This window comes from Pinus tabuliformis, chromosome 4_2 (genome assembly GCF_031772625.1).
Source record: "Pinus tabuliformis cultivar Carrire ecotype Pingquan chromosome 4_2, CPIR1, whole genome shotgun sequence".
NCBI lineage: Eukaryota > Viridiplantae > Streptophyta > Pinopsida > Pinales > Pinaceae > Pinus > Pinus tabuliformis.
The window spans coordinates 551,054,884-551,082,257 of record NC_142304.1 but is presented as its reverse complement, the minus strand read 5'-3'; the positions used below and the strand labels follow the sequence as shown (position 1 = coordinate 551,082,257).

At 38.3% G+C, this 27,374-nt stretch overlaps 1 pseudogene; it reads left to right on the top strand.

Moving 5' to 3' along the window:
• Positions 1-24,476: 24,476 nt before the first annotated feature.
• Positions 24,477-25,409, top strand: LOC149170462 (casein kinase II subunit alpha pseudogene; annotated as a pseudogene).
• The last annotated feature ends 1,965 nt before the right edge of the window (positions 25,410-27,374 follow it).

Below are 27,374 nucleotides of genomic sequence, written 5' to 3'. Positions count from 1 at the left end.
GAGAAGTAATTAGAAACAAAGCCAAACTTGTTTGTAAAGGGTATGCGCAGCAAGAAGGAATAGACTTTGAAGAAACCTTTGCTCCTGTTGCAAGACTTGAGGCCATCCGAATGTTCCTTGCTCTCTCAAGTTTTCAAAACTTCAAAGTATTTCAAATGGACGTGAAATCAGCCTTTCTGAATGGAGACTTGGAAGAAGAAGTGTACATTGAACAGCCAGATGGGTTCATTCTTGGAAATGATCCAAATCTTGTATGCAGATTGAAAAAGGCTCTCTATGGTCTCAAACAAGCGCCAAGGGCTTGGTACTACCGTTTGGACAAATATCTTCATCAACAAGGATTTTCAAAAGGATCAGCAGATAGCAATCTTTATATAAAAGTTGAAAATGACAAATTGCTAATACTTGTTGTATATGTAGATGACATTATTTTTGGGAGCAATGAAGAAGCTATGAGTCAAAACTTTGCCTCGGTCATGCAGAAAGAATTTGAAATGTCCCTGCTAGGAGAACTGACATATTTCCTTGGTTTGCAAATCCAACAAAAAGAAGGAGGAATCTTTTTATCTCAAACCAAGTATCTCAAACAGATTTTGAAGAAATATGGTATGGAAGATGCAAAACCAGTATGTACACCCATGGTCACAGGATGTAGCCTGAGTGCAAATGATGAATCTGTAGCAGTACATCAACCAACCTACAGATCTATGATTGGAAATTTACTTTATTTGACAGGTACCCGACCAGACATCATGCATGCAGTTGGAATAGTTGGAAGATTTCAGGCAAATCCGAAAGAGACTCATCTTCAGGCAGTGAAGAGAATTTTCAAATATCTTCAAGGGACTCAAAATTATGGCTTATGGTATCCTAGAGATACAGATCTTACACTTCATGCTTATACATATGTAGATTGGGCCGGAAGCGTGGATGACAGGAAAAGCACAAGTGGTGGTGCGTTCTTTATGGGTTCCAGACTGGTATCTTGGTTCAGCAAGAAACAGAGTTCAATTGCCTTGTCTACAGCTGAAGCGGAATATGTTGCTGCTGCATCTTGTTGCACCCAACTCCTTTGGATGATGCAGACTTTGCAGGATTTCCAAATCACTTGTACACCACCAATCCCCATCTTATGTGACAACATAAGTGCAATCAGCATCTCAAAGAATCCTGTTATGCATTCAAAAACCAAGCACATACCAATCAAGTACCATTTTCTCCGGGAACAAGTACTTGAACAGAAGGTCAAGTTGGAGTATGTTCCTTCTAAGGAACAAGTTGCTGATATTTTCACCAAACCATTGCCCAGGGACACTTTTGAATACGTCAGGCAAAAGCTGGGGGTTGTTGATGCATCATCTTATTGTTGAACCTTTTCTGATTGATGGCACAGGTTCAGGGGGAGCATATAATGCATTGTTGGCATTATGGAGGATGGTCAGAAGGAGATCTTGGAAATAGCTGCAATATGTCTCTATCTCTTTCATGGTGGATTATGGTTCTTTGTTGCAGATCTGGTTCATTTTCAGGAGGAGCATGATCTTAGGGGGAGCATACCCCTTTGCCCTTGATGTCAAAGGGGGAGAATGAAGCTGAAGTTTGTGAGGTTGCCATCAAGTCAAAAGGGGGAGATTGTTGGAATTATGTTTCTGGTATAGCTATATGTTACAGATGTTGTACTTGATGGCAACTCCCATGGCAAGGCTCTCAATTTGTTGAAAATTAAGAAGGACGCAGGAAAGCAGTTCAGAAGGTGCGTACCCGCAGGTACACCATGCAGGGACTGCGTCCAGGTACGCAGGGCAGCCGTTCAGGAGGTGCGTCCCCCCAGTGCACACATTTCAAGGCAGAGAAAAGCACACATGGGGTTTCTTATGTTTTACTCTTGGTATTTAGCCGACGGTATTGGGTTATTATGGTGTCGGCTCGTGGTATTGTTCCATGATTTTAGGAGGAGCTTGCCTATATAAAGCAAAGGAGATCATTTGGCTTGAGCATGGTTTTGGTTGAATATCTTATGAGGGCTAGATCTGGTCTAGATCTAAACAAGGCGAATCTACTGATGGACCGAGATCTCTTCGGCGCATGTTCAGATCTGTAGATCTGACTGTCTGGGTTACTTCTGAAGTCTTGAAATCATCTATGCCCGGAGGTACGCAGGTGCAGTAAGGGTTCAGGTGCGCCGGGACGCAGGCGCAGAAGGGTTCAGGTGCGCTGGGACGCAGGCACAGAAGGGTTCAGGTGCGCCGGGACGCAGGCGCAGAAGGGTTCAGGTGCGCCGGGACGCAGGCACAGAAGGGTTCAGGTGCGCCGGGACGCAGGCAGTTCAATAGACTCAGAGCGAGGTACGCAGGCTAGCAGTTGAGCAGGGTGCGTCCAGGACGCAGGCTAGCAGTTGAGCAAGGTGCGTCCGGGAAGCAGGCAAGCAGTGGAGCAGGGTGCTTACTTCTCTTAAAATCTTTGTTTATCATTGTTGTGTTCTGGGTTTGGTCCTATTACTGTTGATCTGGTTACTACAGTTGATTGGGTGATTCTCTTATACTTGATGATCAATTGGTGCTTATGGATCCAGTTTGAAAATTTATGAAAAGTGGTCCTTGTAAGAAAAGAAGTAGGGGGTTGTAGCTCCCTTCCAGGAGAGACTGGAAAACGAGAGAGAGTTGTAGCTCTCTGCAGGTTGCAGCCTGCGTACTGGTAAAGGACTGCACCAGTACAAAACCATTGTAAAAGGAGTTTCTAATTTGAAAGAAGATAGAGACATATTGCAGAAGGTGGTTTTCACCCACATTGGGTTTCCACCTTACATCTTGTGTTCTTTGGTGTGACTATCTGTTTTCTTTTGTTCATGCTCATTATTTTATGGTACTGACATGCAAAGATAATTCAAAGAACAAATAAAGAAGATTTATTAAAAGAATTATATAATACTGATTCACCCCCCTCTCAGTATTATTTCCAACAAACTGTTCCAAAGACCCTTCCCTTACGGGAATATAGAAATAACTTTTCAAGGAATATGGATAAGCAATCAAAACCTTTGCCCTTGAGGAGGCAACTCCACAACTTTTGAAAGAACAACCAAAAGCCTTTCAAGAGCGGTAGAGTGGTAAGCCAGTCACTCAGAACACAAAGTCCAAATGTGACTAGACAAAAATACCTAAATCCAACTATATACAAGGAGCAAAGAGCACTCACTAAAAAGTCCCTAAAGATATCAGCCAGTCAAACAACTTCCAAGTATTTCTGCTCCGGGTGATGAGGACCGGACACCAAAATACAAGAAAGTGGAGTCAGGGGCCTTCCGAAGATAGTCTGGGATAATGACGGCCCAGTCCTATCAGCGAAGGTAACAGAGGAAGTTACGTTGACCTGCTAACAACAGCCCGCGCCGGTGCAAGCCCTCAAGCTTCGCAAGGGTGCCCTCCAGTAGTACTGTCGAGTGTGATGCAACTTCGACCTCAGGTGCCACGGGATTCCCCTCTGCAGCCACCTGTGTAGTTCCCTAGGAGAAGCAACTATGGGTACCAACTCGTCGCAGAAGCCAGGCGGAACAGTCATGAGGTAAGTTCGGACAAGTAGGAGAGGGGGTATCTCTCTTCCCTGTCTTCACAGACCCTCGTGCTTAACTCCCAGATCCGGAGCTTTCCTAGTCTTCCTAACGCTATTGGATTTTCTCTCGTTATTCAGACTCTTATGTTTGATGTTTTATGTGGCCTTGGAGAGTTAACTCTCCACTCGCCTAATCCAAGGCCATAAAATCCTAAACTTGTTGGTGTAACTGACTAAAACAAAAAGTTCTAGTGGATTTTAATTAGCGCTTGATTTTATTAGACTGTTCTTTAAGTCACAAGGTAATGGAGATGAAACTTGTGGTGTTTTTATGGATGCAAAAGAAATTAATAAAACTTAGCTACATGCACATGCACTTTTTGTTTTCGATGAAGAGCAATTTCTATGAGGTTCAGAGGTACTTCTAATGTAAACAAATTTTCCTTTTCTTTTCAAACTCCACACTCACAAAAACTAACAAAACTATATATGCCTAAAAAGGGATGCAAATCTATGCTAATGCAAGAACTATATGTGAATGCAATATTTTAAGACCACTCTAAAAACAAAGAAGGAAAGTTGCTCACTTATCAAATTTGTCTTGCCACTAAAATTCTTAGATAGAAGATGATGTGCTACCAATCATTTCGTCCAAATAATAAAAACAAGTTCTAAGATAAATATAAAGCACTTTCACTTCGCAAAAAAGGAAATCAAATGAAAAGAAAGTTTAAGAAAGCGAAACTTAAAACTTTCAAAAGATTTTCTTTCAAACAACAAGCAAAGAAGTCTTTTTCAAAGAATGCTCTCAAAAATACTGACACTAATGATTGATAAATTGGCAACCAAACACTTTTGTGAATTGACACCTTCCAAATGATGAAAACCCAACAAAAATAAATGTGTTTGAAATCGCTCTTGACAATCAAAAGCAGCAATGAAAGTCCAAAAGATCAAAAGACAAGTTTCAAGAAAATGGTAACAAACAACTTTCCCGAAACGAAGGAGCAAATGGTCACAAAAATGGTTTCGTTAAGCAAACAAAAGGGTCACCAAAACAAAATGAACACAAAGATTGAATCCAATCTTCCTACTCTGCCAAAACAGAGCAGTCAAGATTCTTAACCAGAAATCTTGTGTGTCAAAAAAAACAATGACGCTTACAATCAACGAAAACAAGACTAATACTCCTTATAACTAGAGAGAGTTCAGAACAAGATGCCTCCTGTTAAACAGAGGATTGTTACTGTAAAATGACTACTTCAAACTGACCCAAACCACCAAACAAATATTCAGCAAAAAGAAAATTTATAAATCTTGAAAATTATATAATATACGCGCCTGCAGTGATGTGCAGAGTGCGTGTACACGCGACTGTAACTGAGGAAACCTGCGTATACGCGGGTTCACTTAGTTAAACTTGCATATATACGCTTCTGTAATCCAACAAAACAACGTATCTGAAGATTTTCAAGAAAAATAAAAAATACAGACTGAAAAAACTGGAAAAGCTTAGAGTTCAAGAACAGATCAGACAGTCAGAGCCAGCAAACAGAGGGGCTGAGCCTTGATTGGCTTGAAGACTACCCAAACTAGGAACAACAAGAGTGTTGTTCCCCAGTGGAGTCGCCAATTCTGGTTGAGGGGAAAGTACCCCTAGGGTCCTTTGGGTTAAGACTCTACCAGACTGAAAATTGCTTATTCAAAGAAACACACACACACAGCCATTATCTTTACTGTAAGAAAATTCTAATGTTGAGGGTACGTACCTAAGGTCCTACGTTCGAGAAGGCCTTTAGGGTCCAAACCCTTCTTGGAGTTCCCTTCTTCTCCTTTGACCTGTAAAACAAACAAATAAAAAAACACAGCAGTACATGGAAAAATACTTATACATAAACCATCTTGATGCTATAAAGTTAGTTATAAAAATCTTTAAGTAACTACTTGCATAAGAATTCAAAACAAGAATCTCATAAGCACAAAGAAAGATTGTTTCGGGAACCAAGACGTGTTTCTTTATATAAAGGCAAGTAAAGTACATATAACGGAAAGATTTCACCTGAAACACCTTCAGCAGGCTCCAAGCAAAGCTTCCTCCCGGATTCGTTCCAGCCTCAAGCCTCCAACAAGAGCTCCTTCCAAGTCTTACTCAATGGTGATATAAAGAATGAATGATCACCAATACACATGGAAACAAGGGTTTCCTATGCAAAATGGGGGAAGTGCAGAAGGCACCAAGGACTTCAGACCTGGTCTAAGGGGAAAATCTCAGCATAATAATCTTGCTCTCTTTTCTCTCTTTCTTAGGCCTTCCCTTTGATGTCTTTTTATACCATCTCCAAAGTAGTTTTTTAGTTAGGAGTTGGTTGGGAACAGTTGGGCCACGGGCACTAACAGGTGATCAGCAGGTAAAACCCGCAATCTCCGCCCGAAAATAAGGAATTATTTATTTTTTTAAGTGTTTTAATACATACACGCGGGTTGGGTATACACAGACCCGCGTGTACACGCATTTAACTCAGGGAAATGTCGCGTATAAGGGATAAAACATTGTTTTTTAAATTTTAGGACCAGGTCTGGAAGGAGGGGTTGCCCTAGGCCATGAGTGCAGCATCACAAACCATAAGAGTGAGATTTGGAGCTATAACAGATGACTGGTAACATTATTTTCTCCCTTCATAGGTGTCATCTAATAAAATATATTCTTTATATATCTAGTTTCCATTGGATTATTGGAGTTACTTGCGCTTATTTTCTTATTCCTTTTTGTTGTTTAACTATTTATGTTTCATAGATCAGGGCTTTGGCAGGTTTTGTTTCTATAATTTGTTGTAGATCCACATTGTTTAACAACCATTTTTACTATTAGGGCTATTTTCCATCCACAGTCTAAATTGGTTTCTTTTTGTACACCTTCAAGAAGAACACTACATAAAAACTACTTTTACTTCCTTTACTTCAACCCAATTTGTCAACTAATTGGTGCAAACAATGATGTATCTCTTTTGTCTGAATGGGGGATCAATTGGTCTAATGAAATCCATGCCTCGCGTCTCAAATTTCTCAAGAGTCACTTGAGGTTACATGGGCATTTCATCCCTTGGTGTATGATTTCCCATTCTTTTGCAATAGTCACATCTAGTAGTGTATCTCCTAGCATCTTGGTGTAGAGTAGGATAATAGTAGCCAACTTGGAGAATTTTGAAGTTTGTCCTCTTCGAAGAAAAATGTCTCAAGATGGAATCTCCTGGCAGCAACCAAGAAATATTCTATGTCAGCAAACCAAGGAGATAATAGTGAAACACAAAAGAGGTGTTCATTTGGAATTTGATCATCTATCATCTCCTAATTTTTTGTAGGCAACATTAATCTAGAAAAAAATATGCAACCCCATTTTCTTTCCCTGGCTTGTCAATAATGGTTAGTTAAAAATGTTGCAAAAATAATAACCATATAATTGTCCTACATTGATATCAGGTTTATTCATTAAATATTTAATGGCTACATGATCAGTATGTAAAAAGACTTGGTAGCCTATGATATAATGCCTAAACATGTTAAAGGAGTGTACCACAAGTAAGAGCTCTTATACAAAAATTGTGTAATTAAGTTAAACTTTGGATAGGTTCTTATAGAAACAATATATGGTTGTTGACATTGCTAGATCTTCCAACATTCAAGGGGGTCTCCCTGATATGTGGTCCTAATTAGACCTCATACCATTTGGGATAGGAGCCCCATCCAAAATACGACCCGATTACCATTTTCTTAAAGGTTTTCCTTGGCTCTAACTATCAGCAAGAGAGAGGAATTCATATGTGCCTTTAAAAAGCGAGTGTTCTTGGTGAGTGTTTAGTTGTAGGAGTGTCAAGGTTCTTCTACTTCGAAGGGGAAAATAAGGTGAGCCTTTAAGAGAGACGTCATAGTACCACACTAGTAGAAAAATACACAAACAAGAGAGTTCCATCTAACATCCAATGGAATATTCCACAAATTTGTGATGTTCATTGCAACCATTACAACATATTCTCAATATGATAATCACTAAAATAACTGAAATAGTTCAGCTACTTTAGTACTAGTGAAAAAAAACATGAATCATAAACATTCACAGAACAAACTTACAAATATTCATAAACCATGCATGAAGAACATTATGGCCATTAAGCTTCATATATTGAGTAAAATTCCCAAGACACATGTATACAAAAAAGACCACTAGCTCTAATAGTGGAGCATTGGAGCCACTACTTGCTTCCCAAAAGAACTAGCTTGTCTCTCTGATGCCTTGTGGGAGAAGATGTTAGTGTCAGTCTTTCTAGCCTTCCTCCAGTGATCAAATATACTCTTACAAAGTGATTTTAAGGTGTCAAAGTCAAATTTTGTCATTTCAGTGAGTCTTCAAGCAAAATTTGGTCACTAGGCATTAGGTCTAGGGTTTGCTTTCACTCCTTTCAAAGTTGCCCAAATATCAGTCTATGTCACTATTCAGCTGAGTCTACCATCATTTAGAGGGTTGTTATCATCATGTCAAGTTCCATTGGGTCATTTTACACCTTGTTCATGCTTCAGTTGCGCCTAGGCAAGGTTCGTTTCCCTCTCCTAGGGTTTTGAAGGCAATTTCTCTTGAATGGTCAAATCATTAGAAAAACTTGTATCCAGATGTTCATACACCTTCCCCTATCCTTAATGTACCTTATTAAACACTTCACATCACTGAGATCCCCCAAATTCCCCATTTTCGCACAAACCCTAGTTTCTTGCTACAACCTGGCAATTTTCTAGATTGGGCCTGTGTTTTTCCCTTTTGGACCCCTTCCCCTCACTCAATTTCTGAAATTCCACTTTCCCCTACTTCCTAACATCCCTCCCTACTTCCAAAAATTTCCTCAAGAATTTAGAAGCTCGATATCCCCTTCATTTCGCTTCATTTCGACAAATCTCTTGTTCTGCACATCGGGGTAGGTTTTACTCAAATGATGTTTCTGAGAAATCAAAGATGAATTTGGGAAACCTGAGAGAGGTTTTTGTCCATAACAGGTCAAGGAAGAAAAACCTATTTCACTTTTTACACAGGTGTCATGGTTTTAGCGAAATGTCAAAAATACCGTTGCCTCAGGAGAATTGAATGCACCTCTGAAGTGACCTTGGGAAAATCAAGTTTTCTCCTAGCTTGGTTGGCCAAATGAATTGCTTGATGAGTCAAATGATAACTAGACACAAATATATTTCCAATTAACTATCATGAGCTCAATTTGGAGTTGAGAAAGGCATCCAAAATTTGACTGTAACAGCACTCTGCCTTTGGGCAGCCTCATTTGGCACATTTTGACCAGTCTTGGGAAATTTGATTTTTGACAGGGCAAATGAACTCCAAATTGAAAAATTCCAATTGGTTTGAAAATTAGACTCAAATACCTTTCAAACGAGCTATCCTGCGCCCAATTTTTACACCAGAAAGGCTTCCAAAAGTCTCCTAAAAAAAGGTGGAAGTGTGTGCTACACATAGAGCAGGTGCGCTACGCACAAGAAGCGCGCGACGCACTAGGCTTCACTGGCCTGTGAAAATTTGCATACACACTACGCACTGGGTAAGTGCACGACGCGTATAATCTCAGAACCAAAAATTTTCACTCCTTCATCCAGATTCATGCCAAATTTCCTCCAACTGCTTGCAAGTAGGTTCTTTACATTTGCTCAGTGAATTTTGGACATGATTATGGTGTTATGAATGTGGAGAAATAAGTGTTTAAGGTAAAGAAATGTAAACCCTATGTTTATTTCCAAATTCACTTCTTAGGGTTTGAAACAAATATTAGGGACTGTGTGGGGGTTTTCCAAACTTGTGCTATTGATATATGCCTGTGTCATCTATTTTTAGTGGTGTCCCTGCTCATTATTAACCTTAGCCTCACGCTCTTTCTTTGCCATTACATCACTGCTGTCATTGTTATGGCCATTGTCATTTTCACACTGTTTATCATTCATGTTATGACATAGTCCCATTTTCACTTGTCCACATCCTCCATTGACATTTGTCAAACACTGCCAGGGCTATTGTCACTTTTGTTCCTAATAGTTATTTCCCCCACATTACTCTCTTTTCCACTCACTTGTCAAATCCCCTCATAATCAAAGCAGTGACTGTTTTTTTCATGGAGAGTTGGCCCGGAAAAGACATGGCGATTTGACACCTTTTAAGCGGCAATTTTGGCTTGAGAAAGTCAATCGACATCTGGAGGAGTTGTTGGCAAAGGCCAATAGAGACAAAGACATGCTCCGTCATATGAAACATCATTATTGGGCTCGCATGCACGTCGACAAAGCAAAAATAAAGATTTTGAAAAGGAGGTTGAGCAGAGCACTAAAACGGTGAAAGAGGCCTAATCCACTTCGGATTTTGGTTGAGGCTTCGGTGGTTGAGAATGATACATGATGGAGGGTCTTCGCTCCGAATTTGAGCAAATTCGGAGAAATTTTTGTCATTTTGAAATTTTTGGCTTGCAAAACAGATTTTTCAGCCCAACACGTAGGGCGTCGACGCGCGTGCTTATGATTGGGACACTTGTTGGAGGAAAAATTTATAGTTTTGGATTTTTCATGGTAAGTTATGCATGCTATAGTATGGCCAAGGCATTTCATCAAGTTCTGGATGATCAAAAGGGTCAAAAACACCATGAAAATCACCTTTCTGCCACCTTTTGCATCAGCAGGAAGTACTTGTGGGAGAATGCAATTTTGAAGGAGAAAATGAGCACCAAATTGGGGAATTCCACTTGGGCTAGATAGCAGACATCCAGGGCTTTCCAACCAGCTATTGTGACCTTGATTTTGATGTCGGGAAGTGCCCCAAAAGCAGGCTTAAAGGCTCGCGATGCATAGAGCTCAGGCGCATGGCGCATAGAGATTTTTGGTCAAATTTTCATCTTCCAGCTCAGGAATTCGGCCAATTTTCACCAGTTTCACCTTTTTATGTAGTATGTGACTTATCTTGATGTAATTTGATGTATATGATGTAAATTTGGCACTTATTTACCTATTCTAGATGATTCATTCACAAAATAGCAAAAATTTAATGTAATGAATCAGTTTCCCTTCTTTTAGAGGCAGGTTGTTTGGATGCCTAGTTTTCAGCTCTATGTTTGGAATTAGTTCAAAATGCTCCTAGAAGGAGGAGCTCAACCCCTAGAGGCTAGGAGATAGGTTGGCATGGTCTATATTATGTATATTTTCAGTCAGTAGCAAGGGTTGGACCATTGGGAAACTTTTGGCACACTATTGTACATATCTTCTACATTTTGGCTAAGGAAAGATCAGAGGTTTTGCAGCACCTGTTGGGATTCTTGTGGTTTTCAGTTTTGATGGTGTGTTCTCTCAGTTATTTGTAAGTTCTTTAATGTTTTAATGTATGTCATTCCCTTATTTTGCTTCTGAAACTAAATGAATGAGTAAGTGAGGTAGAATCCATTGATTTCAGTGCTCTGCCTTTAAATTTGTTTAGTTTTATATGTTTTCACCAGTCTGGAGAGGATCCCTATTTCCCCTTGCCCTTTTCAGATCCTTGTCATTCTGATCCATCCATATATATGATCAAAAAACATCAAAGCTACTACCTACCTTTCCCCAGCTTGAATTTTGCAAAGATCTGGTCTCATCCCCGAGCCCAAATTTGTTTTTTCCCTTTTCACCAACAAAACCCCAAAAATTTTTAAATCAAACCCACATATCCATTTACTAGCCTAAAATCAATATCCATTATAAGTCATCTCAGCTCCTTTGAAGACCTTTTTCCGAGATAGACCCAGAGAGAGCCCTCTCCTGTCCTCGTAGGGCTAGCTACGAGGCTGAGCTTGGTTTGATGTGGACCTAGAACCTTGTCTTTTCAGCCTGAGACAAATCTAGGCTCTAACAGAAGCCAAGGTGAAAATTAATTTTCTTGTACAATGAGGGTCTATACAAATCCAGTGGGGTGATCCTTGACCTCCCTTATGACTCTTTAACTACCCTCTTAACTATTTGACTTCCCTATGATTTTTTGAATTTTACATGACTCTTCATATTTTGTACATGTCCTTTGGGATTCCACTTTACAACGCATTTTTGAATAAGAATCTACATAGTCCACAAAATGATGTGGCATATGATGACTCATGAAATGATATGACATGACACTGATGACATGGACTTCATGATGACATGGCAATGTCAAGTTATTCTTACTGCTTTTTTCTATGTGACTTCTTGAGAATGATATTCTGTGCACCTATAAATGAATTAGAGATGAGGAGTCTTTAGTGTTATTAGGTCTTGAGTTGTGGTTGCAAACTGATGTCCCTTTGCATCCCCATGATTGATCAACTTGAATATTCAACTACATAGGTGTCTTCTAGCATGTTCTCCTTTTCCATCTCCTTCTTAATCATCATGTCATAGCATGATAGACTTCTTGCATGTGCAATTCACTCATGACAAGATGACATCAGTCCGATAAACCCCTAGTCTAAGATGTTGCATGATGATCCACTGACTCAGTTGGAATTGGGTGGCGGGTTGAGGGAGAGGTTTAGTGACTATGTAATTGCATAGCTCAGGAAGTCAAGGGTCATGTCTAATCCTTGATACTTCACAATGCCCATTTCAGGCTAGACCGGACTTGATGATTGCGCAGTTGGCGAGCTCAAGGAGCTTTCCTGAGGGCTCGATGAATAAATTTTCCCACTTTGTAGTGTTGGAAGGATAGGGAGGCCAAGTGACTATAAAATTTTATAGTTAAAGACCTCAAGGGCTAGGCTTGAGGACTAATACATGGTAATGCACATTTCAGGCTTGGCTGGAGAGATGGATTATGCAATATTGGAGTTCAGGGGTTGGGATTGATCACTGAGGCTCCATAGTTCACAGTCTTGGGATAGAGGAACTGTGTATTTCACAGTGCCAAGAGGCAGGGTTGATGCTTGAGGGATGAGATTTCACAATTCACAGTTTAGGAGGGTCGTATGAGGCTAAGTTGCTTGGTCGGGAAGCTTTTGAATTTAACTAAGTGTGAGAATCATGAGGCTGATGTGACAATGACAAGACTTGATTGTGATCACACACTTAGAACACTTGATGACATAACATAGATCATCCAGAAAACATGAAGAACACACTTCCCTTAGTGCGATAACTTTGTGATGACAAGTGCAACACCAAAGATACACTTTATGACAACTATGGCGACACTTGTATGGCAGTGCTTAAAACTTTGGGAATGAGTGTGAAATATGTTTACATGCTAATACCAACTCATTTACACAAAAATTACCACTTGAAATCACCAAAACTAGATTTCATGCAATGTACGACACTTAACATGCAAAAAGATGACACTTTGATTTTCTTGCAAATGGGACCAAAACACTTAGAGAAAACACATGCAATGAGTCTCAATGTTTGCGACAAAAGTATGCAAGATCAAGGAAGGCTCTGAAATTTGGGTGTAGGCCAAAATTTTGGATGGTGTTGTAACAACGAAGACATTCGGTGACACACTGGTAGAATTCTAGCTTCTATGTATAGGTTGATTCTTTTGTGCAGGGTCTAGTTCTTTGGGGAGTATTGATTCATCGTGAATATCAATTTGGTTTCCCCACTTACCCTGTGAATAAACATAGTCCCTTCTATTCCTTATCGGTTGAACACAAACATAAGATCAACAATATTGCAATGTTTCAAATCAGGAAAGGGTAGTATAGTTCACAAGCTTTAGATTTTTAGAGAACAGTTTTTCATCTTTGGTGATGCTCCACTACCAGTAGGCATGGACAGTACCCTGATGGGGTCACTATAGCAACACAAACATTTCTGTACTACCTAAAAACCTACATATTACCCCGGTGAAGTTGCTTGCTTCACCTATTTGTGCAGGAAGCACTTCTCTCATTTCTCTTTTATTTATATATTTATATAGGACCGTGGATATGAACTTATTCATTTCATGGGGGGAAGAGGGATCCCGAATTATTGATAATAGGAGAGGTTTTTCCTTCAAAGAAGCATATAAAGACCTATGATTTAGGTTTTCTCATTTAGATTTTTCCCTTTTCCCCTTCTAATTGATTGGATAAGCATGAAAACACTAAAACATAAAGAACTGAGTACGAGTGTAAGGTTTCTAGAATAGACACAGGTATCATGGTTTAACAAAAAACTCTCCTTATGGAAGGATCATATTTTCCGTCATAAAATCATTAACCAAAAAGTGTAACCACAACAAAGAAGGAGGACCAAAGGTTAGCCAAATGTTGTAGTGTCACAAGACTCTTCTAAACTCAACCACACACAAAGAATCGAGAAAACATGTTCACACATGACACTTATTTACATGGAAAAAAACAAAATGCAAGACGAAACAAACTAACAACCCAGAAAACAACTATGTACATAGGGTAGGGAACAACCCTAGACCTTCATTGAAAATATTTTTTTGTCTTGGCCTTTAACAGGAAGAGTGTCAATCTTCTGGTCTAAAGATTGAAGATGATATGTGTGTTGGCCAAGCTTTTCATTCACTGTGAATGGCCTAATCAACAAGGATTCGAACTTAGTATATTTGTCTTTATCCTTGTGGTATTTGTCCCATGTCAAGACTAGGTCACCCATACTAAATTTATTTTTTCCCTATAGAATTATTAGCAAACCACCTCTTTATACAACTCTAATGAAGAGAAAATTTCTCTTTAGCCTTTTTTCTCTCTTCCTGCATCTTGCGAAGGGTGTCTATCCTACTCTGAACCAATAAGCATGACTTTACTTTAGATTCTTGTGAAAGTTGAAGGGCAAGAAAATAGGTGTTTAGGGGTAGGATGTATTCTTTTCCATACACGAGGAAGTAGGGAGAGATATTCAGACAAGGTTTTGGTGTGACTTGGTCAGTCCATAAGGCATTCACAAAAGTTGAGTTCCAGTTCCTCTGTTCTGGGAACACGGTCTTCTTGATAATTTGGATAAGGTTCTTACTAGTAGACTCAGTAAGACTATTTCCCTACGGATAGTAGTTAGCAGAAGATTTCAATACAATGTCATTTTCCAATGAAAAATCATATAATCTTAACAATGAAAAGTACGTTGTGTTGTCAAATCAAGTGAAGTCATAACTCCAAACTTGGAAATGATATTGTGTTTGAGGAAGTTGGTGAATTACTGATCACTCACTTGCTTGAGTGGAACCACATATGTCCACTACGTGAAGTAATCCGTGGTAGTGAGAATATAGCCATGCTTCTTTGATGAGTGCAGAAAAATCTCACCAATGATAGCTAGGCCCCATTGTTGAAATGGTTCTTCCACAATGATAGACTGCAATAGGGCGGTTGACTTATTTTCTCAGGCGGCACACTTCTGACAAACCGGGCACTTGTGGCCAAAGGTGTGAGCATCTTTGAATAATGTGGACCAATAAAAACTAGCCCACATCACTTTGTGCATTGTAGTGTCACTCACAAAGTGTCCTTCAACTGGTCCATCATGGAGATCAAATAACACTTTCTCTTAATCATGTGCTTGCAATCATTTTGAGCAATACTCCATTATGGTGCTTTCTGAAAAGAACCCCATGCACTAACTGGTAAGATAATGTTTTCAATCTGACTACCCTTTTTTGTCCTGTGGATAAGTGAGAGGGAAAAGTACCATGCTCAAGATACTGGCACACATCTACGTACCAAGAGTCTAAGATAGTAGTGGGAGTTTCTTGCTCAAAATTGCACATCTTGATTTCTTGGTGCCACCCAGATGGATCATCTTCTATTGCATTCACTGATTCTACTTCTAACCAACATAGACCATGGCCCTTAATAGTGTGATATGGTTTGAATTTTAGATCATACTCTTGTAAACCAGGCATCCATTTCTCTCTTCTCTCACCCATATCATGTTGGAAAAACAACTATCTAACTGTTGGGTGCGGAACAAAGATGATACAATGATTTTTCAAAAGATAGAGCCCGAAGTGCTTCACTACCTTATATACTGCATATGTATGTTTATCAATGGAGGGATAGTTAAGATCAAGTCCTTGTAGTCTAGTACTCATAAAATATATGGGTCACTCATTGTTTTGATCATCTTTCTACGTAAGCATGGTGACAAGAGAAGTATCAAAAGCAAAGGTGTAGAGAAGAAAATATTTGTTGAAATCTAGGCTATACAAGGCTAGTGCTTCTGCGATAGCTTGCTTAATACGGGAAAATTCATCCTTTTCCCTTTTGTCACACTTGTAAATTGCATCCTTCGTCACTATCTCCTCCATAGGTTTCACAATTTGAGTGTAATCAAAGATGAACTTACAGAGAAATTTTATCTTCCCCAGGAAGGACTGCATGGATTTCTTTTTCACTAGGAGCCCTAACCTTATCAGGGTCTACATTAATCCCAGTTTTCACTATGATATGGCCTAAAATATTTCCCTCAGACACTGCAAAAATTTTCTTCTAGGGATTAAGGGATATCCCATATTTTTGACACCATGACATTGTCCAAATACACCATCATGCTCTGACTGATTATTCCATGAAATTAAATGTCAATCACAAGTTGAAAGGTTACACCAACATCAAATATCCCAAAAGTAATTCTTCTGAATGCGAATAGGCCCCACTTCATTCGAAGGGTAGTTTTAAGTCTGTCAAACTCTAAGACCAGAACCTGGTTTTAGCCTGAGTATCCATGAAGTAAATAATTTTTTTTTGACCCTGATACTATCTGTAATATCTACTCCATTGAAGGCACAAGGTAATTCTCTTTGTCCGAGGCATAGTTCAGATTTCAGATGTCCACACATAAGCATGTTTCCCAGGACTTCTTCCTTAATGGGACTGGATTTGACACCCTTGTTCAATGTCACACTTTGTAGATGATCCGAGCATCCAACAACTCTCTTAAATCCTTTTTGAATCGGGGGCCCAAGTGTTGGATGCACCTTCTGCAACTTCAACTGAAAAGACTTGGTCCCTTACTTAATTTGGATGACATAATGGATTATTTGCATGTCATAAGTTTTGAGCTCATCATATGTCCACGCAAAAAAATATCGGTACTGCTTGAATAAGTGGATGAAGGATTTCCGCTCTTGTGTTGTACAACAAGTACTAATATTAATGAAATTCATATTTTTTCTTTTCCAAGATTGATCTTCTCATTCGACAACATTGAACTATGGGTTTTGATGTTGACTGGTCCTCTAAAGTGATCCTGCAACTCATACAACTTTTCTAATGATACGATGCCCTTTGGCATGGGCTTCTCCTTACTTGTATGAGACAAATATAGTAATTCTCTACCATGCTCGTCCTCGTCAATGGTTGCATCTTTGAATACATCAATGTTCTCCATGAAATGCAGTATCTACTGGTCATCATTAAAAACATGCAAATTAGTGATAATATCAAGGACATATAGTTTATAAAGAATTTCAATAGAAAATCCATCCCCAAGAAATGACAACCTAGCAACAACATTTTCTAATTCATCCGCAACTATGTTATGCATTCTAGGAATAGATAAAATATTAAAAGCTTGGAATTGAGAAATCAAGCGCCATACCTCTTGTTGATAGCTTTTCAAATTAGGTGACAAACAACATATAGTATCTCATAGCTACCATAGGATGATTTCATAGTCACCTACTTATTTTAGAAATCCAACTTTGAGGTCAATGGATTTCTATAGGCCTGGGATGGGTACCTCATATCTCGCAGTGTTGTTAGTGAACTCGAATTCAAGTAGCTAGATATCAAGTGTTTTCTTTGTCACAGGTCTATTATAAAACAAATAACTCTAGAGTTCTCTTGTGTCTTAGAACCATCAAAAACAAAGCCCAAACATCCTATGTATAATAAATATACCCTACACTATTACTACTACTATCTACTGTACAAATGTCATTTTCGCGTTTTGGACTAGGAAGGAGTTTGAGCTATGTGTTTGGTGGGATTGGGGAAGGCTGAGCAAGGTAGCACCCTAGTTCAGTCTCTGGGAATAAATTTTCAAAGATCAATTATATGAAATAAACTAGTCCATTATTTCCTTCGAAGGGTATGACTTTTCTTTTCATGTAGGATTCCGAGTCTACCCATATTTTCTTATTCTTACCCTTATCCGAAAGCCATAAATGTGACTAGTCGGTAGCAAGAAATCCTTGTAGTTCATTGGACCAGTCCCTACTCAGTAATACACTATAGGATTCCAAGATGTTCATAATTACTATGTTTATGCACTGGTGAACTCATTTATCATATGATAGGAAAATACACAAATTTTTTAGTTCACTGATAGCATGGAAAATATTCTTGTCCAGTTCAATGATCTATGCATCTGCCTTATCCCATTTCACATTTATTTTCTTAGCTACGGATAATGCCATTACATTTACAGAAGAAATGGAATCAACTAATCAATTGTGTACATTGTAATTAAAAATTTCAAATGTCAATAAAAATGGAGGGCAAAGTGTGTTTGATTCTAATGTTAATGCATTAAGAATAGATTCTAGGGGACCAAAAGACTTGCCAAATTTCTTCTATGAAGAACCATTTTCACCTAAGGAAGATTGATCAAGAGCTCAAAAAAGAAGTTCCTGCTAGGTTGCAGTCTTGGTAAGTCAAAGAATGAAATATTATCACGAACTTTCTTCATGTATTTGACTATGTTATAATCAAGCATGGTGGGCATCACCAAACTATCTAGAGGAGTGACTCTGTCTAATACCTATGAAATGGTGGACTTGCTTTTACCATTGGAAAAAATATTTTTCATTGTAGTAGTGTTTCTAGAATTATTATGAATGTTTTGAGCTGAGTTGACAGACAGTGTCATCTTGCTTAACAAATGTTATTTCAGTTTCTTCCTTGTCAACTCTAGTTTGAAAACTGAAACTTGGCTTCCCAAATTATATGAACTATTCTTCTTTTGAGTTGGGTCCTCACTCAATGGTGGTTTTTCGCCAATTTTCTTTTTAGTAGCAAATACACAATTGAAAGCATTCATTGTGTTCCAAACACTCAGAGTTTCTTCAGCCATAGTAGTTTCTTCCTTTTCTTCTGCTGGCTCAGTATGCTCATCTGAAAGTACAATATTAATGATATGCGTATCCAAAGCATTCATGTTGTGATTCTATTGCAGGCATGTATTTTCTGAATGATATTCTTGATGAAAATAACAATACTAGCCCATGCCCATGCTTTTGACATTCAACACGATGTTCGAGCTTTATGCAGACTTGGATGACTGATTACTGCTATTGCTGGAGTTTGCATCCCTTCTAAAGAAGTTCAATTTTTGAGGCTTGCTTTTGACGATGGTCTCACTTGACCTCTTTTTTAACTCTGCCAGCTCATTGGACAAAGACTTGATGGTCCATTTCAATATTTTAAGATCAATGGCTTATTTATCTTGGCCTTACTTGAGGAGGCGTGAGACCTTTCACCCATCCAAGACCAGGCTAAGAAGATCTTCCAACTTCAGGAATATGAGAAGGGGAGGTGTTTGGAATATTGCTGCCTTGAGAAAAAGATGTATGATGAGGGTAGGTAGAGTTATCAGCCATAAATATCTAGCTTCCCTCCTTCTAGTTCCAGAAATGTTGATAGTGCTGGATCCGCTACCATTCAAGGGGGTCTCCCCGATATGTGGTCCTAATTAGAACTCACACTGTTTGGGATAGGAGCCCCATATGGAATATGACTCGGTTACCATTTTCTTAAAGGTTTCCCTTGGCTCTAATTGTCAGTAATAGAGAGGAATGCATATGTTCCTTTGAAAATCAAGTGAGTGTGTCTGGTGAGTGTTCAATTTTAGGTGTGTTGAGATTCTTCTATTGTGGAGGGGAAAAGAAGGTGAGCCTCTAAGAGAAAGGTAGTAGTACCACTCTAGTAGAAACACACACAAACAAGAGAGATCCTTCTAATATCCAATGGAATAGTCCACAATGATGTGATGATCATTGCAACCATTACAATGCATTCTCAATATGATAAGCACTAAAATAATAGAAATAGTTCAACTACTTTAGTACTAGTGAAAAAAAAATGAATCATAAACATTCACAGAACAATATTACAAATATTCATAACCCATGTATGAAGAACGTGCTAGCCATTAGGCTTCACATATTACGTAAAAGTCCCAAGACACATGTATACAACGAACAACACTAGCTCCAATAGTGAAGCATTGGAGCCACTACTTGGTCCCCAAAAGAACTAGCTTGTCTCTCTCATGCTTTGTGGGAGGATCCAAGGTGAAAAGTATTTTTCTTAAAAAATGAAGGTGTATATGTAACCAATGGGTTGATCCTTCACCTCCCTTGTGACTCTTAAACTACCCTCATGACTGTTTGAATTCCCTATGGCTTTTCAAATTTTACATGACTCTTCATATTTTGTTCATGTCCATTAGACTTCAACTTTACAATACATTTTCAAATAAGAATTTACATAATCCACAAAATGATGTGGCATATGATGACTCATGACATGACACCGATGACATGGAAATTTCAAGTCATTCTTGTTTCTTCTTTCTATGTGTCTTCTTGAGAATGATCTTCTATCCACCTCCAAATAGCTTAGAGATCATGAGTCTTCATTGTTATTAGGTCTTAAGCAACAGTCACAAACTGATGTCCCTTTAAACTCCGCTGATTGATAAACTTGCATCTTTAGATACATAGGTGTTTTTGTTAGGTCCCTATACTACTAGTGTAACCCCTTATTGTTATTAGTGCAACCCTATTATTATATTTTTGTGCCCATGTAGTCCCCATATTGTTATTATTGTGCCCCATAGAAGCCCACTACTGTTATTTTTGTGCCCTTACATTATTATTGTTATGTCGGCTCTGATTACATTATGACCCCTTAGACTCCTATTATAGAAAGGAGGTATTGTCATTTGTATCATCCAAGAATTGTTCATTTGTGTACTGTAAAGGAGGTTTCCCCCTTAAAGAGGCTAGTTTCTAAGGTGTTGATCTATCTTTTCTATATTTTTGTGAGCTAGTTTCATAACATTTGGTATCAGAGCTTTGGATTCTAGGGTTTCGCTGCTCCAAACATGCCTTTGTGGAATTTTCTCTATAATTTTTTCTCTACAAAGTTTCAAAAGATAAAAAAAAAACCCATTTGAGCTGAAATCGTTCTGAACCTCGGATCCGAATTTCAGATCTTGTCTCGCTATATTTGCTGCGATATGATCTGAGGAAGTTAGGGTTTTTGCAAGCTCCAACATTCCATCACAAATAGGTCATCGTGGAATTTTTGCTATATGTTGGTTGCTACGAAGTATTAGATTCTGAAATTAAAATCCATTTGAGCTAAAATATTAGTGAATCTTAGGCCTAAATTGCAGATTTTTCTTCGCTATATTTTCGGAGATACGGTCCAAGACATTTATGGTTTCTGTAGGCCCTCAAATTACATCCAAAACATGTGACATTGGGAAAATCGTCATAACTCTCTTTCAGAGCATGTGATTCAAATTTTGTAAAACGTGATAGACAAAAGATGGATAGTGTTTTGTTGGGTATCATTTTCAAAACCTAAGGTCGAAACAGTGACACGTGGAATGTCATACAAGTTCCCTCTACTGAACTAGTTTATAATAAGGTCATCGCGGGAGATTGGGCATAACTCTTTCTTCAGGAATCTAGTTGTGATAAGACTTGTGGGGTTAGAAAGAGGACTTAGATGGATATCACAAGCTGCTATTTTAGAACTTAAAGATCTGAAATTACAGAGCTACAATCGTTTCAAGATTGAGCTCCTAAAATCAAGAAAAGTGATATGAGGAAGTTTTATGGCAAAGATTCGATAAATTGGATACTACAGATGGAGCAATATTTGGATCTACATGACATGAAACTATTACAAAAGGTATGTATTACATCTTTATATTTAGAAATACATAAATTTTTATGGTATAAATGGATTTGTTCTCATAAACCACTTGTCACGTGGTCAATTTTCATGGAGGAAATGATAGCACATTATGAGGATACAAAGAGCAACACCTTCTTTAGCCAATTGATAAATCTCAAACAAAAGGGTTCAATGGCAGAACACATTGAGGACTTTCAAAAATTGAATATAAGGGTAAATGATATTCCAGAGAAGTAGAGGATTGATGTCTTCATAGGGACTTTAAATGATAAAATCCAACATGAGGTTCGCCTTTGGGAACCTGATTCATTGGAGAAGGCATACAAGTTGCCAAGAAAAGTGAAAAGAAAAATTATGGAAACAAGGAACTCTACCCCTCACAACTATAAAGATAGAAGTGTTGTTTCTCATAGCCTTCCACAACCTACAAGGTTGACACCACAACAATTAGAAGAAAAAAGAGCAAAAGGGCTTTGTTACAATTGTGATATAAAATACATTAAAGGTCATAAGTGTGCTGAGAAGAAATTATTTTACTTAGATTATGAAGAGGAGGAATAAAAGGACCAAGAAACATCAAAAGAAGAGGATATACACCAGGAACCAACCCTAGAGAAAGAACAAATGAATCCGACCATATCTTGTACCGCATTGCAGGAATTACCACTCCTCAAACTCTCAAGATAGAAGGACATATCAAAAAGAAGAAGGTTCAAGCAATGAAATATCAGGGAAAAGGATCAAGAAACATCAAAAGAAAATTATACACATGAGGAACCAAACCCCGAGAAAGAAGAAATGAATTCGACCATATCTTGTAATGCATTGGTCAGAATTACCACTCAATAAACTATAAAGATAGAAGGACATATCAAGAAGAAAAAGGCAATAGTGTTTATTGATTTTAGCAGTACCCATTATTTTATTCATTGTAAGATATCCAAGGTATTGAATTGCTTCCTATATCCAGAAATAGAGTTTCAAGTGATGGTTTCAAGTGGAGGAACCATAAATTTCTCTGGAAAGTGCCATAATATCAAGCTATCCATGGGAGAATATGTTTTGAATAGTCCAATGCTTTCCATTCCAATGGGTGGTGTTGATGTTGTACTAGGAGTCCAATGGCTACAATATTTAGGGAAATCGGGAAAGATAATCAGCTCTAATGGCATGAAAAAGCTTCTAAAGGAAGAACAATGTGGCATAATTGCACAATTATGTTCGCTAGAGGTTCCCATGTCGAAATCATCTATTTCTCTAGATCTCCAAAAATTCTTGGACAAACATTCTAAGGTATTTGAGACTCCCAAAGGCCTCCCACCTATTTGTGATCATGATAATGATATTCATTTTCCAGGAAGTGTTCCTCCAAACATCAGGCCTTACAGATATCCATTTGCATAAAAGAGTGAAATTGAACGTATGGTTGCAGAAATGCTAGAGGCTAGTATAATTCAACCTAGTCAAAGTTCTTTCTCTGCTCTAGTAGTATTGGTGCACAAGAAGGATGGATCATGGTGCATGTGTCTAGATTATAGAGAGATCAACAAGCTCACTATTAAAGATAAATTTCCCATTCCTCTCATTGATGAATTATTGGATGAATTGCATGGAGAAATTTACTTCAGCAAGTTGGACCTTCATGCTATCATGAAATCAGAATGAATATTGAAGACATTCTAAAAACAACATTTAGAACTCATGAGGGTCATTATGAATTTTTGGTCATGCCTTTAGGCCTTACCAATGCACCTTCTACATTCCAAGGTTTGATGAATTCCATTTTCAAACCCTTCCTTAGAAAATTTGTGTTAGTATTTTTTGATGATATACTAATCTGCAACAGGTCTTGGAAGGATCATGTTCAACATGTTGATAGAGTGCTCAGACTATTTGACAAGAAACAATTATATGCAAAAACCTCCAAATGTTTCTTTGGAGTACAAGAGGTGGAATACTTGGGTTATATTGTATCTCATGAAGGTGTTAAGGTAGACCCTCAACAACAACAAGTTCTCCAACTCTTAAAGGATAACCTCACTTTGGAACAGAATCGAATGAAACAACAGGAAGATCAACATCATAGTGAAAGAAGTTTCGATATAGGCAACTTGGTATTTTTATGAATACAACCATACAAACAAATGTCCCTCATGCAAGCTGTTATCACTGAAAGTTCTGTTGCCAAAATTGCTCAGACTAGCTTGAGGACAAAGTGTTTTCGCAGCGCAACAATCTTTTAGCAGTTTCGCAGCGCAACCTGTTTTAGTGATTTCGTAGCGAAAAACACCGACTTTGCACTAGCTGCGCTACGAAATTGGGGAATTGTTCAAATCCATAGCCAATATCTCACCCATATCACCTTTGTCTCCTATGGGTTCTGTGGGAATATGATATATGCATAGAAAAGCCTGTTTCTGCAAATTGATAGTGAAGTTTGTAATTCATCTGAGTTATGGCTACAGGCTTGCTTGCCTTCTAGTGAGAGTTTAAAGCTTGTTAACCAGGATAAAAGTCCTCAATCAGTTCCACTGTCAATGAAAACTGAGGTTAATAGAAAGGTGGTTTTTGAATAAGGTGCCAATCATAAGAAGGAAAGCATATCAAGATTTAGAAGATGCTGGTCGTGGTATAGTGTCTTAGAAGATGCATCATTGGAAAGAAAGGATTCTCAGACTTCTGCAAGTGATTACTTGAGAGCTCTTTCTATAGTAGAACGCTTGGAAGAACCCAACAGTCAACATATTTCACAACTATGTTTTAAGATATGTTTGGCTCTACAGATGCAGAACAAGATCCCAGATGCACTAAGCTATTTAAAATCCCAACTTGTATACAAATGAAGCTGAGACATCCAAAGATGAAAGTTCTGGCAAATATGCACAGACAAATAATGTTCCCGAGGGAGATCTCCATACTGGTACACTGGCTACAACTGCTGTGGATGAGGTTGATGTGCTTAAAGGTCTAATTTCAGATATTTTAGATAAGATTGAAGATATCAAGGCGATGATGTCAGCTCCACCGTTGTCTGAGGTTCTTCAGGCTCTTTATGATGATAAGAACGTTTCTCAGGATAAAAATGCTTGTATAAGTGTGAATTCCTCTCATGAAGTAGAAGCTGGTTATCGACTAAAAGGTAGTGCATATGTCATCTTCAAGTATACATGGTTGTGGGATCGTGTACGTGTCAGTGATGAGATTTTGAAATGTTAAGATTTGGCGAATGGTACTAGCTGTTTGTTCATTAGTTCTTCCACCGACAAAGGACATAGACACATGTTTTAAAAAAACCGCATGCAGTTATGCTTCTATTATTCTTCCGCCATTTAACAATCGGCCATACAGTCATTCTGGCAAGAAACTGAAACAGAGAAAGCAGAGGGTTTTGAGATCGATTCACCTTACTTGCGCTGCAAAAGTGATCAGGAAGATTATGAGGTTGTGCGAAAAGTGGGCAGGGGCAAGTACAGTGAGGTTTTTGAGGGTGTCAATAGCATTAACAATGAGCGATGCATTATCATGATCTTGAAACCTGTCAAGAAGAAGAAGATCAAGAGAGAGATCAAAATATTGCAGAACCTTTGTGGAGGTCCAAATATTGTGAAGCTGCTTGATATAGTTCGGGACCAACAATCTAAAACTCTTAGCTTGATTTTTGAATATGTAAACAACACAGATTTCAGAGTCCTTTATCCGACAGTATCGGATTATGATATTCGATACTATATTTATGAGCTTTTAAAGGCTTTAGATTACTGTCACTCCCAGGGAATCATGCATCGTGATGTTAAGCCACACAATGTCATGATAGACCATGAGCAGAGGAAACTTCGTCTCATAGATTGGGGCCTTGCAGAATTTTATCATCCTGGCAAGGAGTATAATGTTCGGGTTGCATCAAGGGTTTCACAGTCAACAAGATATGTATGCAGGGTCTCATGAAAGGGTAGGTGCAATTTGCATGAGTCAAGTACAGTGAGAAAATAGAAATAACAGTACTTTTGAGCTGAAAGAGTTCAAGAAATGATTCAGACTTGTGTGTAAGGCAACAGAAGAAGTTGATCAAATCTTCTTGTTGATTGTATTGGATGGGCAGACCAGCATCATAACATACAACTTTTATGCCTTTGGATAAGACAGAAAATTGCATTAACTGTAAGAAATAGTAGCAAAGGGAGATGAAGGTTCATGATGTTTCTGTGCATACATCAATTTTGGGAAAACCACATATTCTATATGATTATAATGACAGATCTCAGAAGGTTGATCAAGACACTCAGGCTCTCAGGGTTGCTGCCAAAGTTATATTGGACTGCCTTGTTTGTATACCTTCAGAATTCCGCACCTTTGCTGCAAATATATTTTGGTCAGGATTGAGTACTTTAGCAGCAGATGCATCCCAAGTACTTTTACAGGAATGTACTGGCTATCATGAACGTGTTATGCTGCATGAACTCGGTTTTTCCATGGGTACTATTAATCGGATAAAGGATTATCAACTTTGTTCATTCGATGCAGAACATTCTAGCATGTCTGAAGAATGCCATGAACTAAACAGTACTGTCAAGAACAATGGTCAAATTGATACAGAAAGCAATTGCAGTGGAATGTGACATTTTAACAGATGATGGTGTTGAAACAGAAGATCATAAACCTTCTGAGGCAGTTATCTCTTGTTCAGGGATAAAAACCCAAGACAATGAATTTTGTTTTAGCCTCTTATGTCAGGCAGCTATTGAAACTCCAAGGATTCTTAATCTTTCAGGCAGTGAACACTTTAGTGGACCTTATGGGGAGGGTTTTGTTTTCATTGCCAATGATTGGCATACATTTCTTCTTCCTTGTTACTTGAAGACAGTCAGATTTTGGGTTGAAGCTGTGTTTTTGAAATTTCACAGCAGTTTCGTAGCGCGCTACGAAACTGCTGTAGCTGCATGTTACAGTTCAGTTGATCTATTAAGATTAACAAAGCGGCAATTTTTTTTTGAAATGTTGTGTCATCACAAGGTACATGAAACGGTGGATAGCACATACAGGACGCTCTATTTTGGTTAACTAAAGGATAAAAGCATACTCCTTTGGATTCGAATATGTTGAGGAAAACCAAGGACCAACAAACAGGAGCAGTTTCCTATATTTCAGGGTGTTGGAAAACATGTTACATTAAAGGCCAGCAAGCAACTACAGACACCTATCACAGCCAAACTAAAAGAAGCCACTTGTCAGAGAATGAGCCTGTTCTCTCCTTTCTCTCATAGGAACACCATCCTGGTTGTAATAAATGCTATTTCCAGCATGATGTAGAATTAGAGTTTTAATTGTTTTAGGATTCCAGCGCTGTCAATTAATAGACAGCTGTAATTATTAGTTAGTTAAAAGTTAGTAGGTGTCATCATAGGCAGTCATCGAGCTCCCCTCATGCTGGAGGAGGAAGCTCTAAGTAGTTAGAGTCATGTTTTTATATATAGCTGAATGATCTATGTAACAGGGGTTGGATGTTTTGATAAAGAAGAATACTATTTTGGTTTATGTATAGCAGAGCTCAGTAATACAAATAACTGTTATTTCTTCTCAGGATTCACAATAGATCTTATTGTTCAAATGTGTGATGGTTATTCTCTTTAGTGTTCTTTTATAGTCTTGTTATTGCATAATCACTCAGAACTCATGTTTCATGCTCTGACTTCCTGTATGCTTGGCAAACTGTGTTTCATATAGGTTATGTTTGAACATTAGATGTAAAGTGCCCTGATTTCTATGAAAGGATAGTGCCATTGTTTACTGAGATTTTAGTGACTCCATAAGCCCAATGGGAACTAATTTGATATTTGTCCAGCCAGCATATTTTCTTCATGTGTCTTATAAGAGTTAGCTATCTTTCCTTGTCATTAATCAATATTCATAATC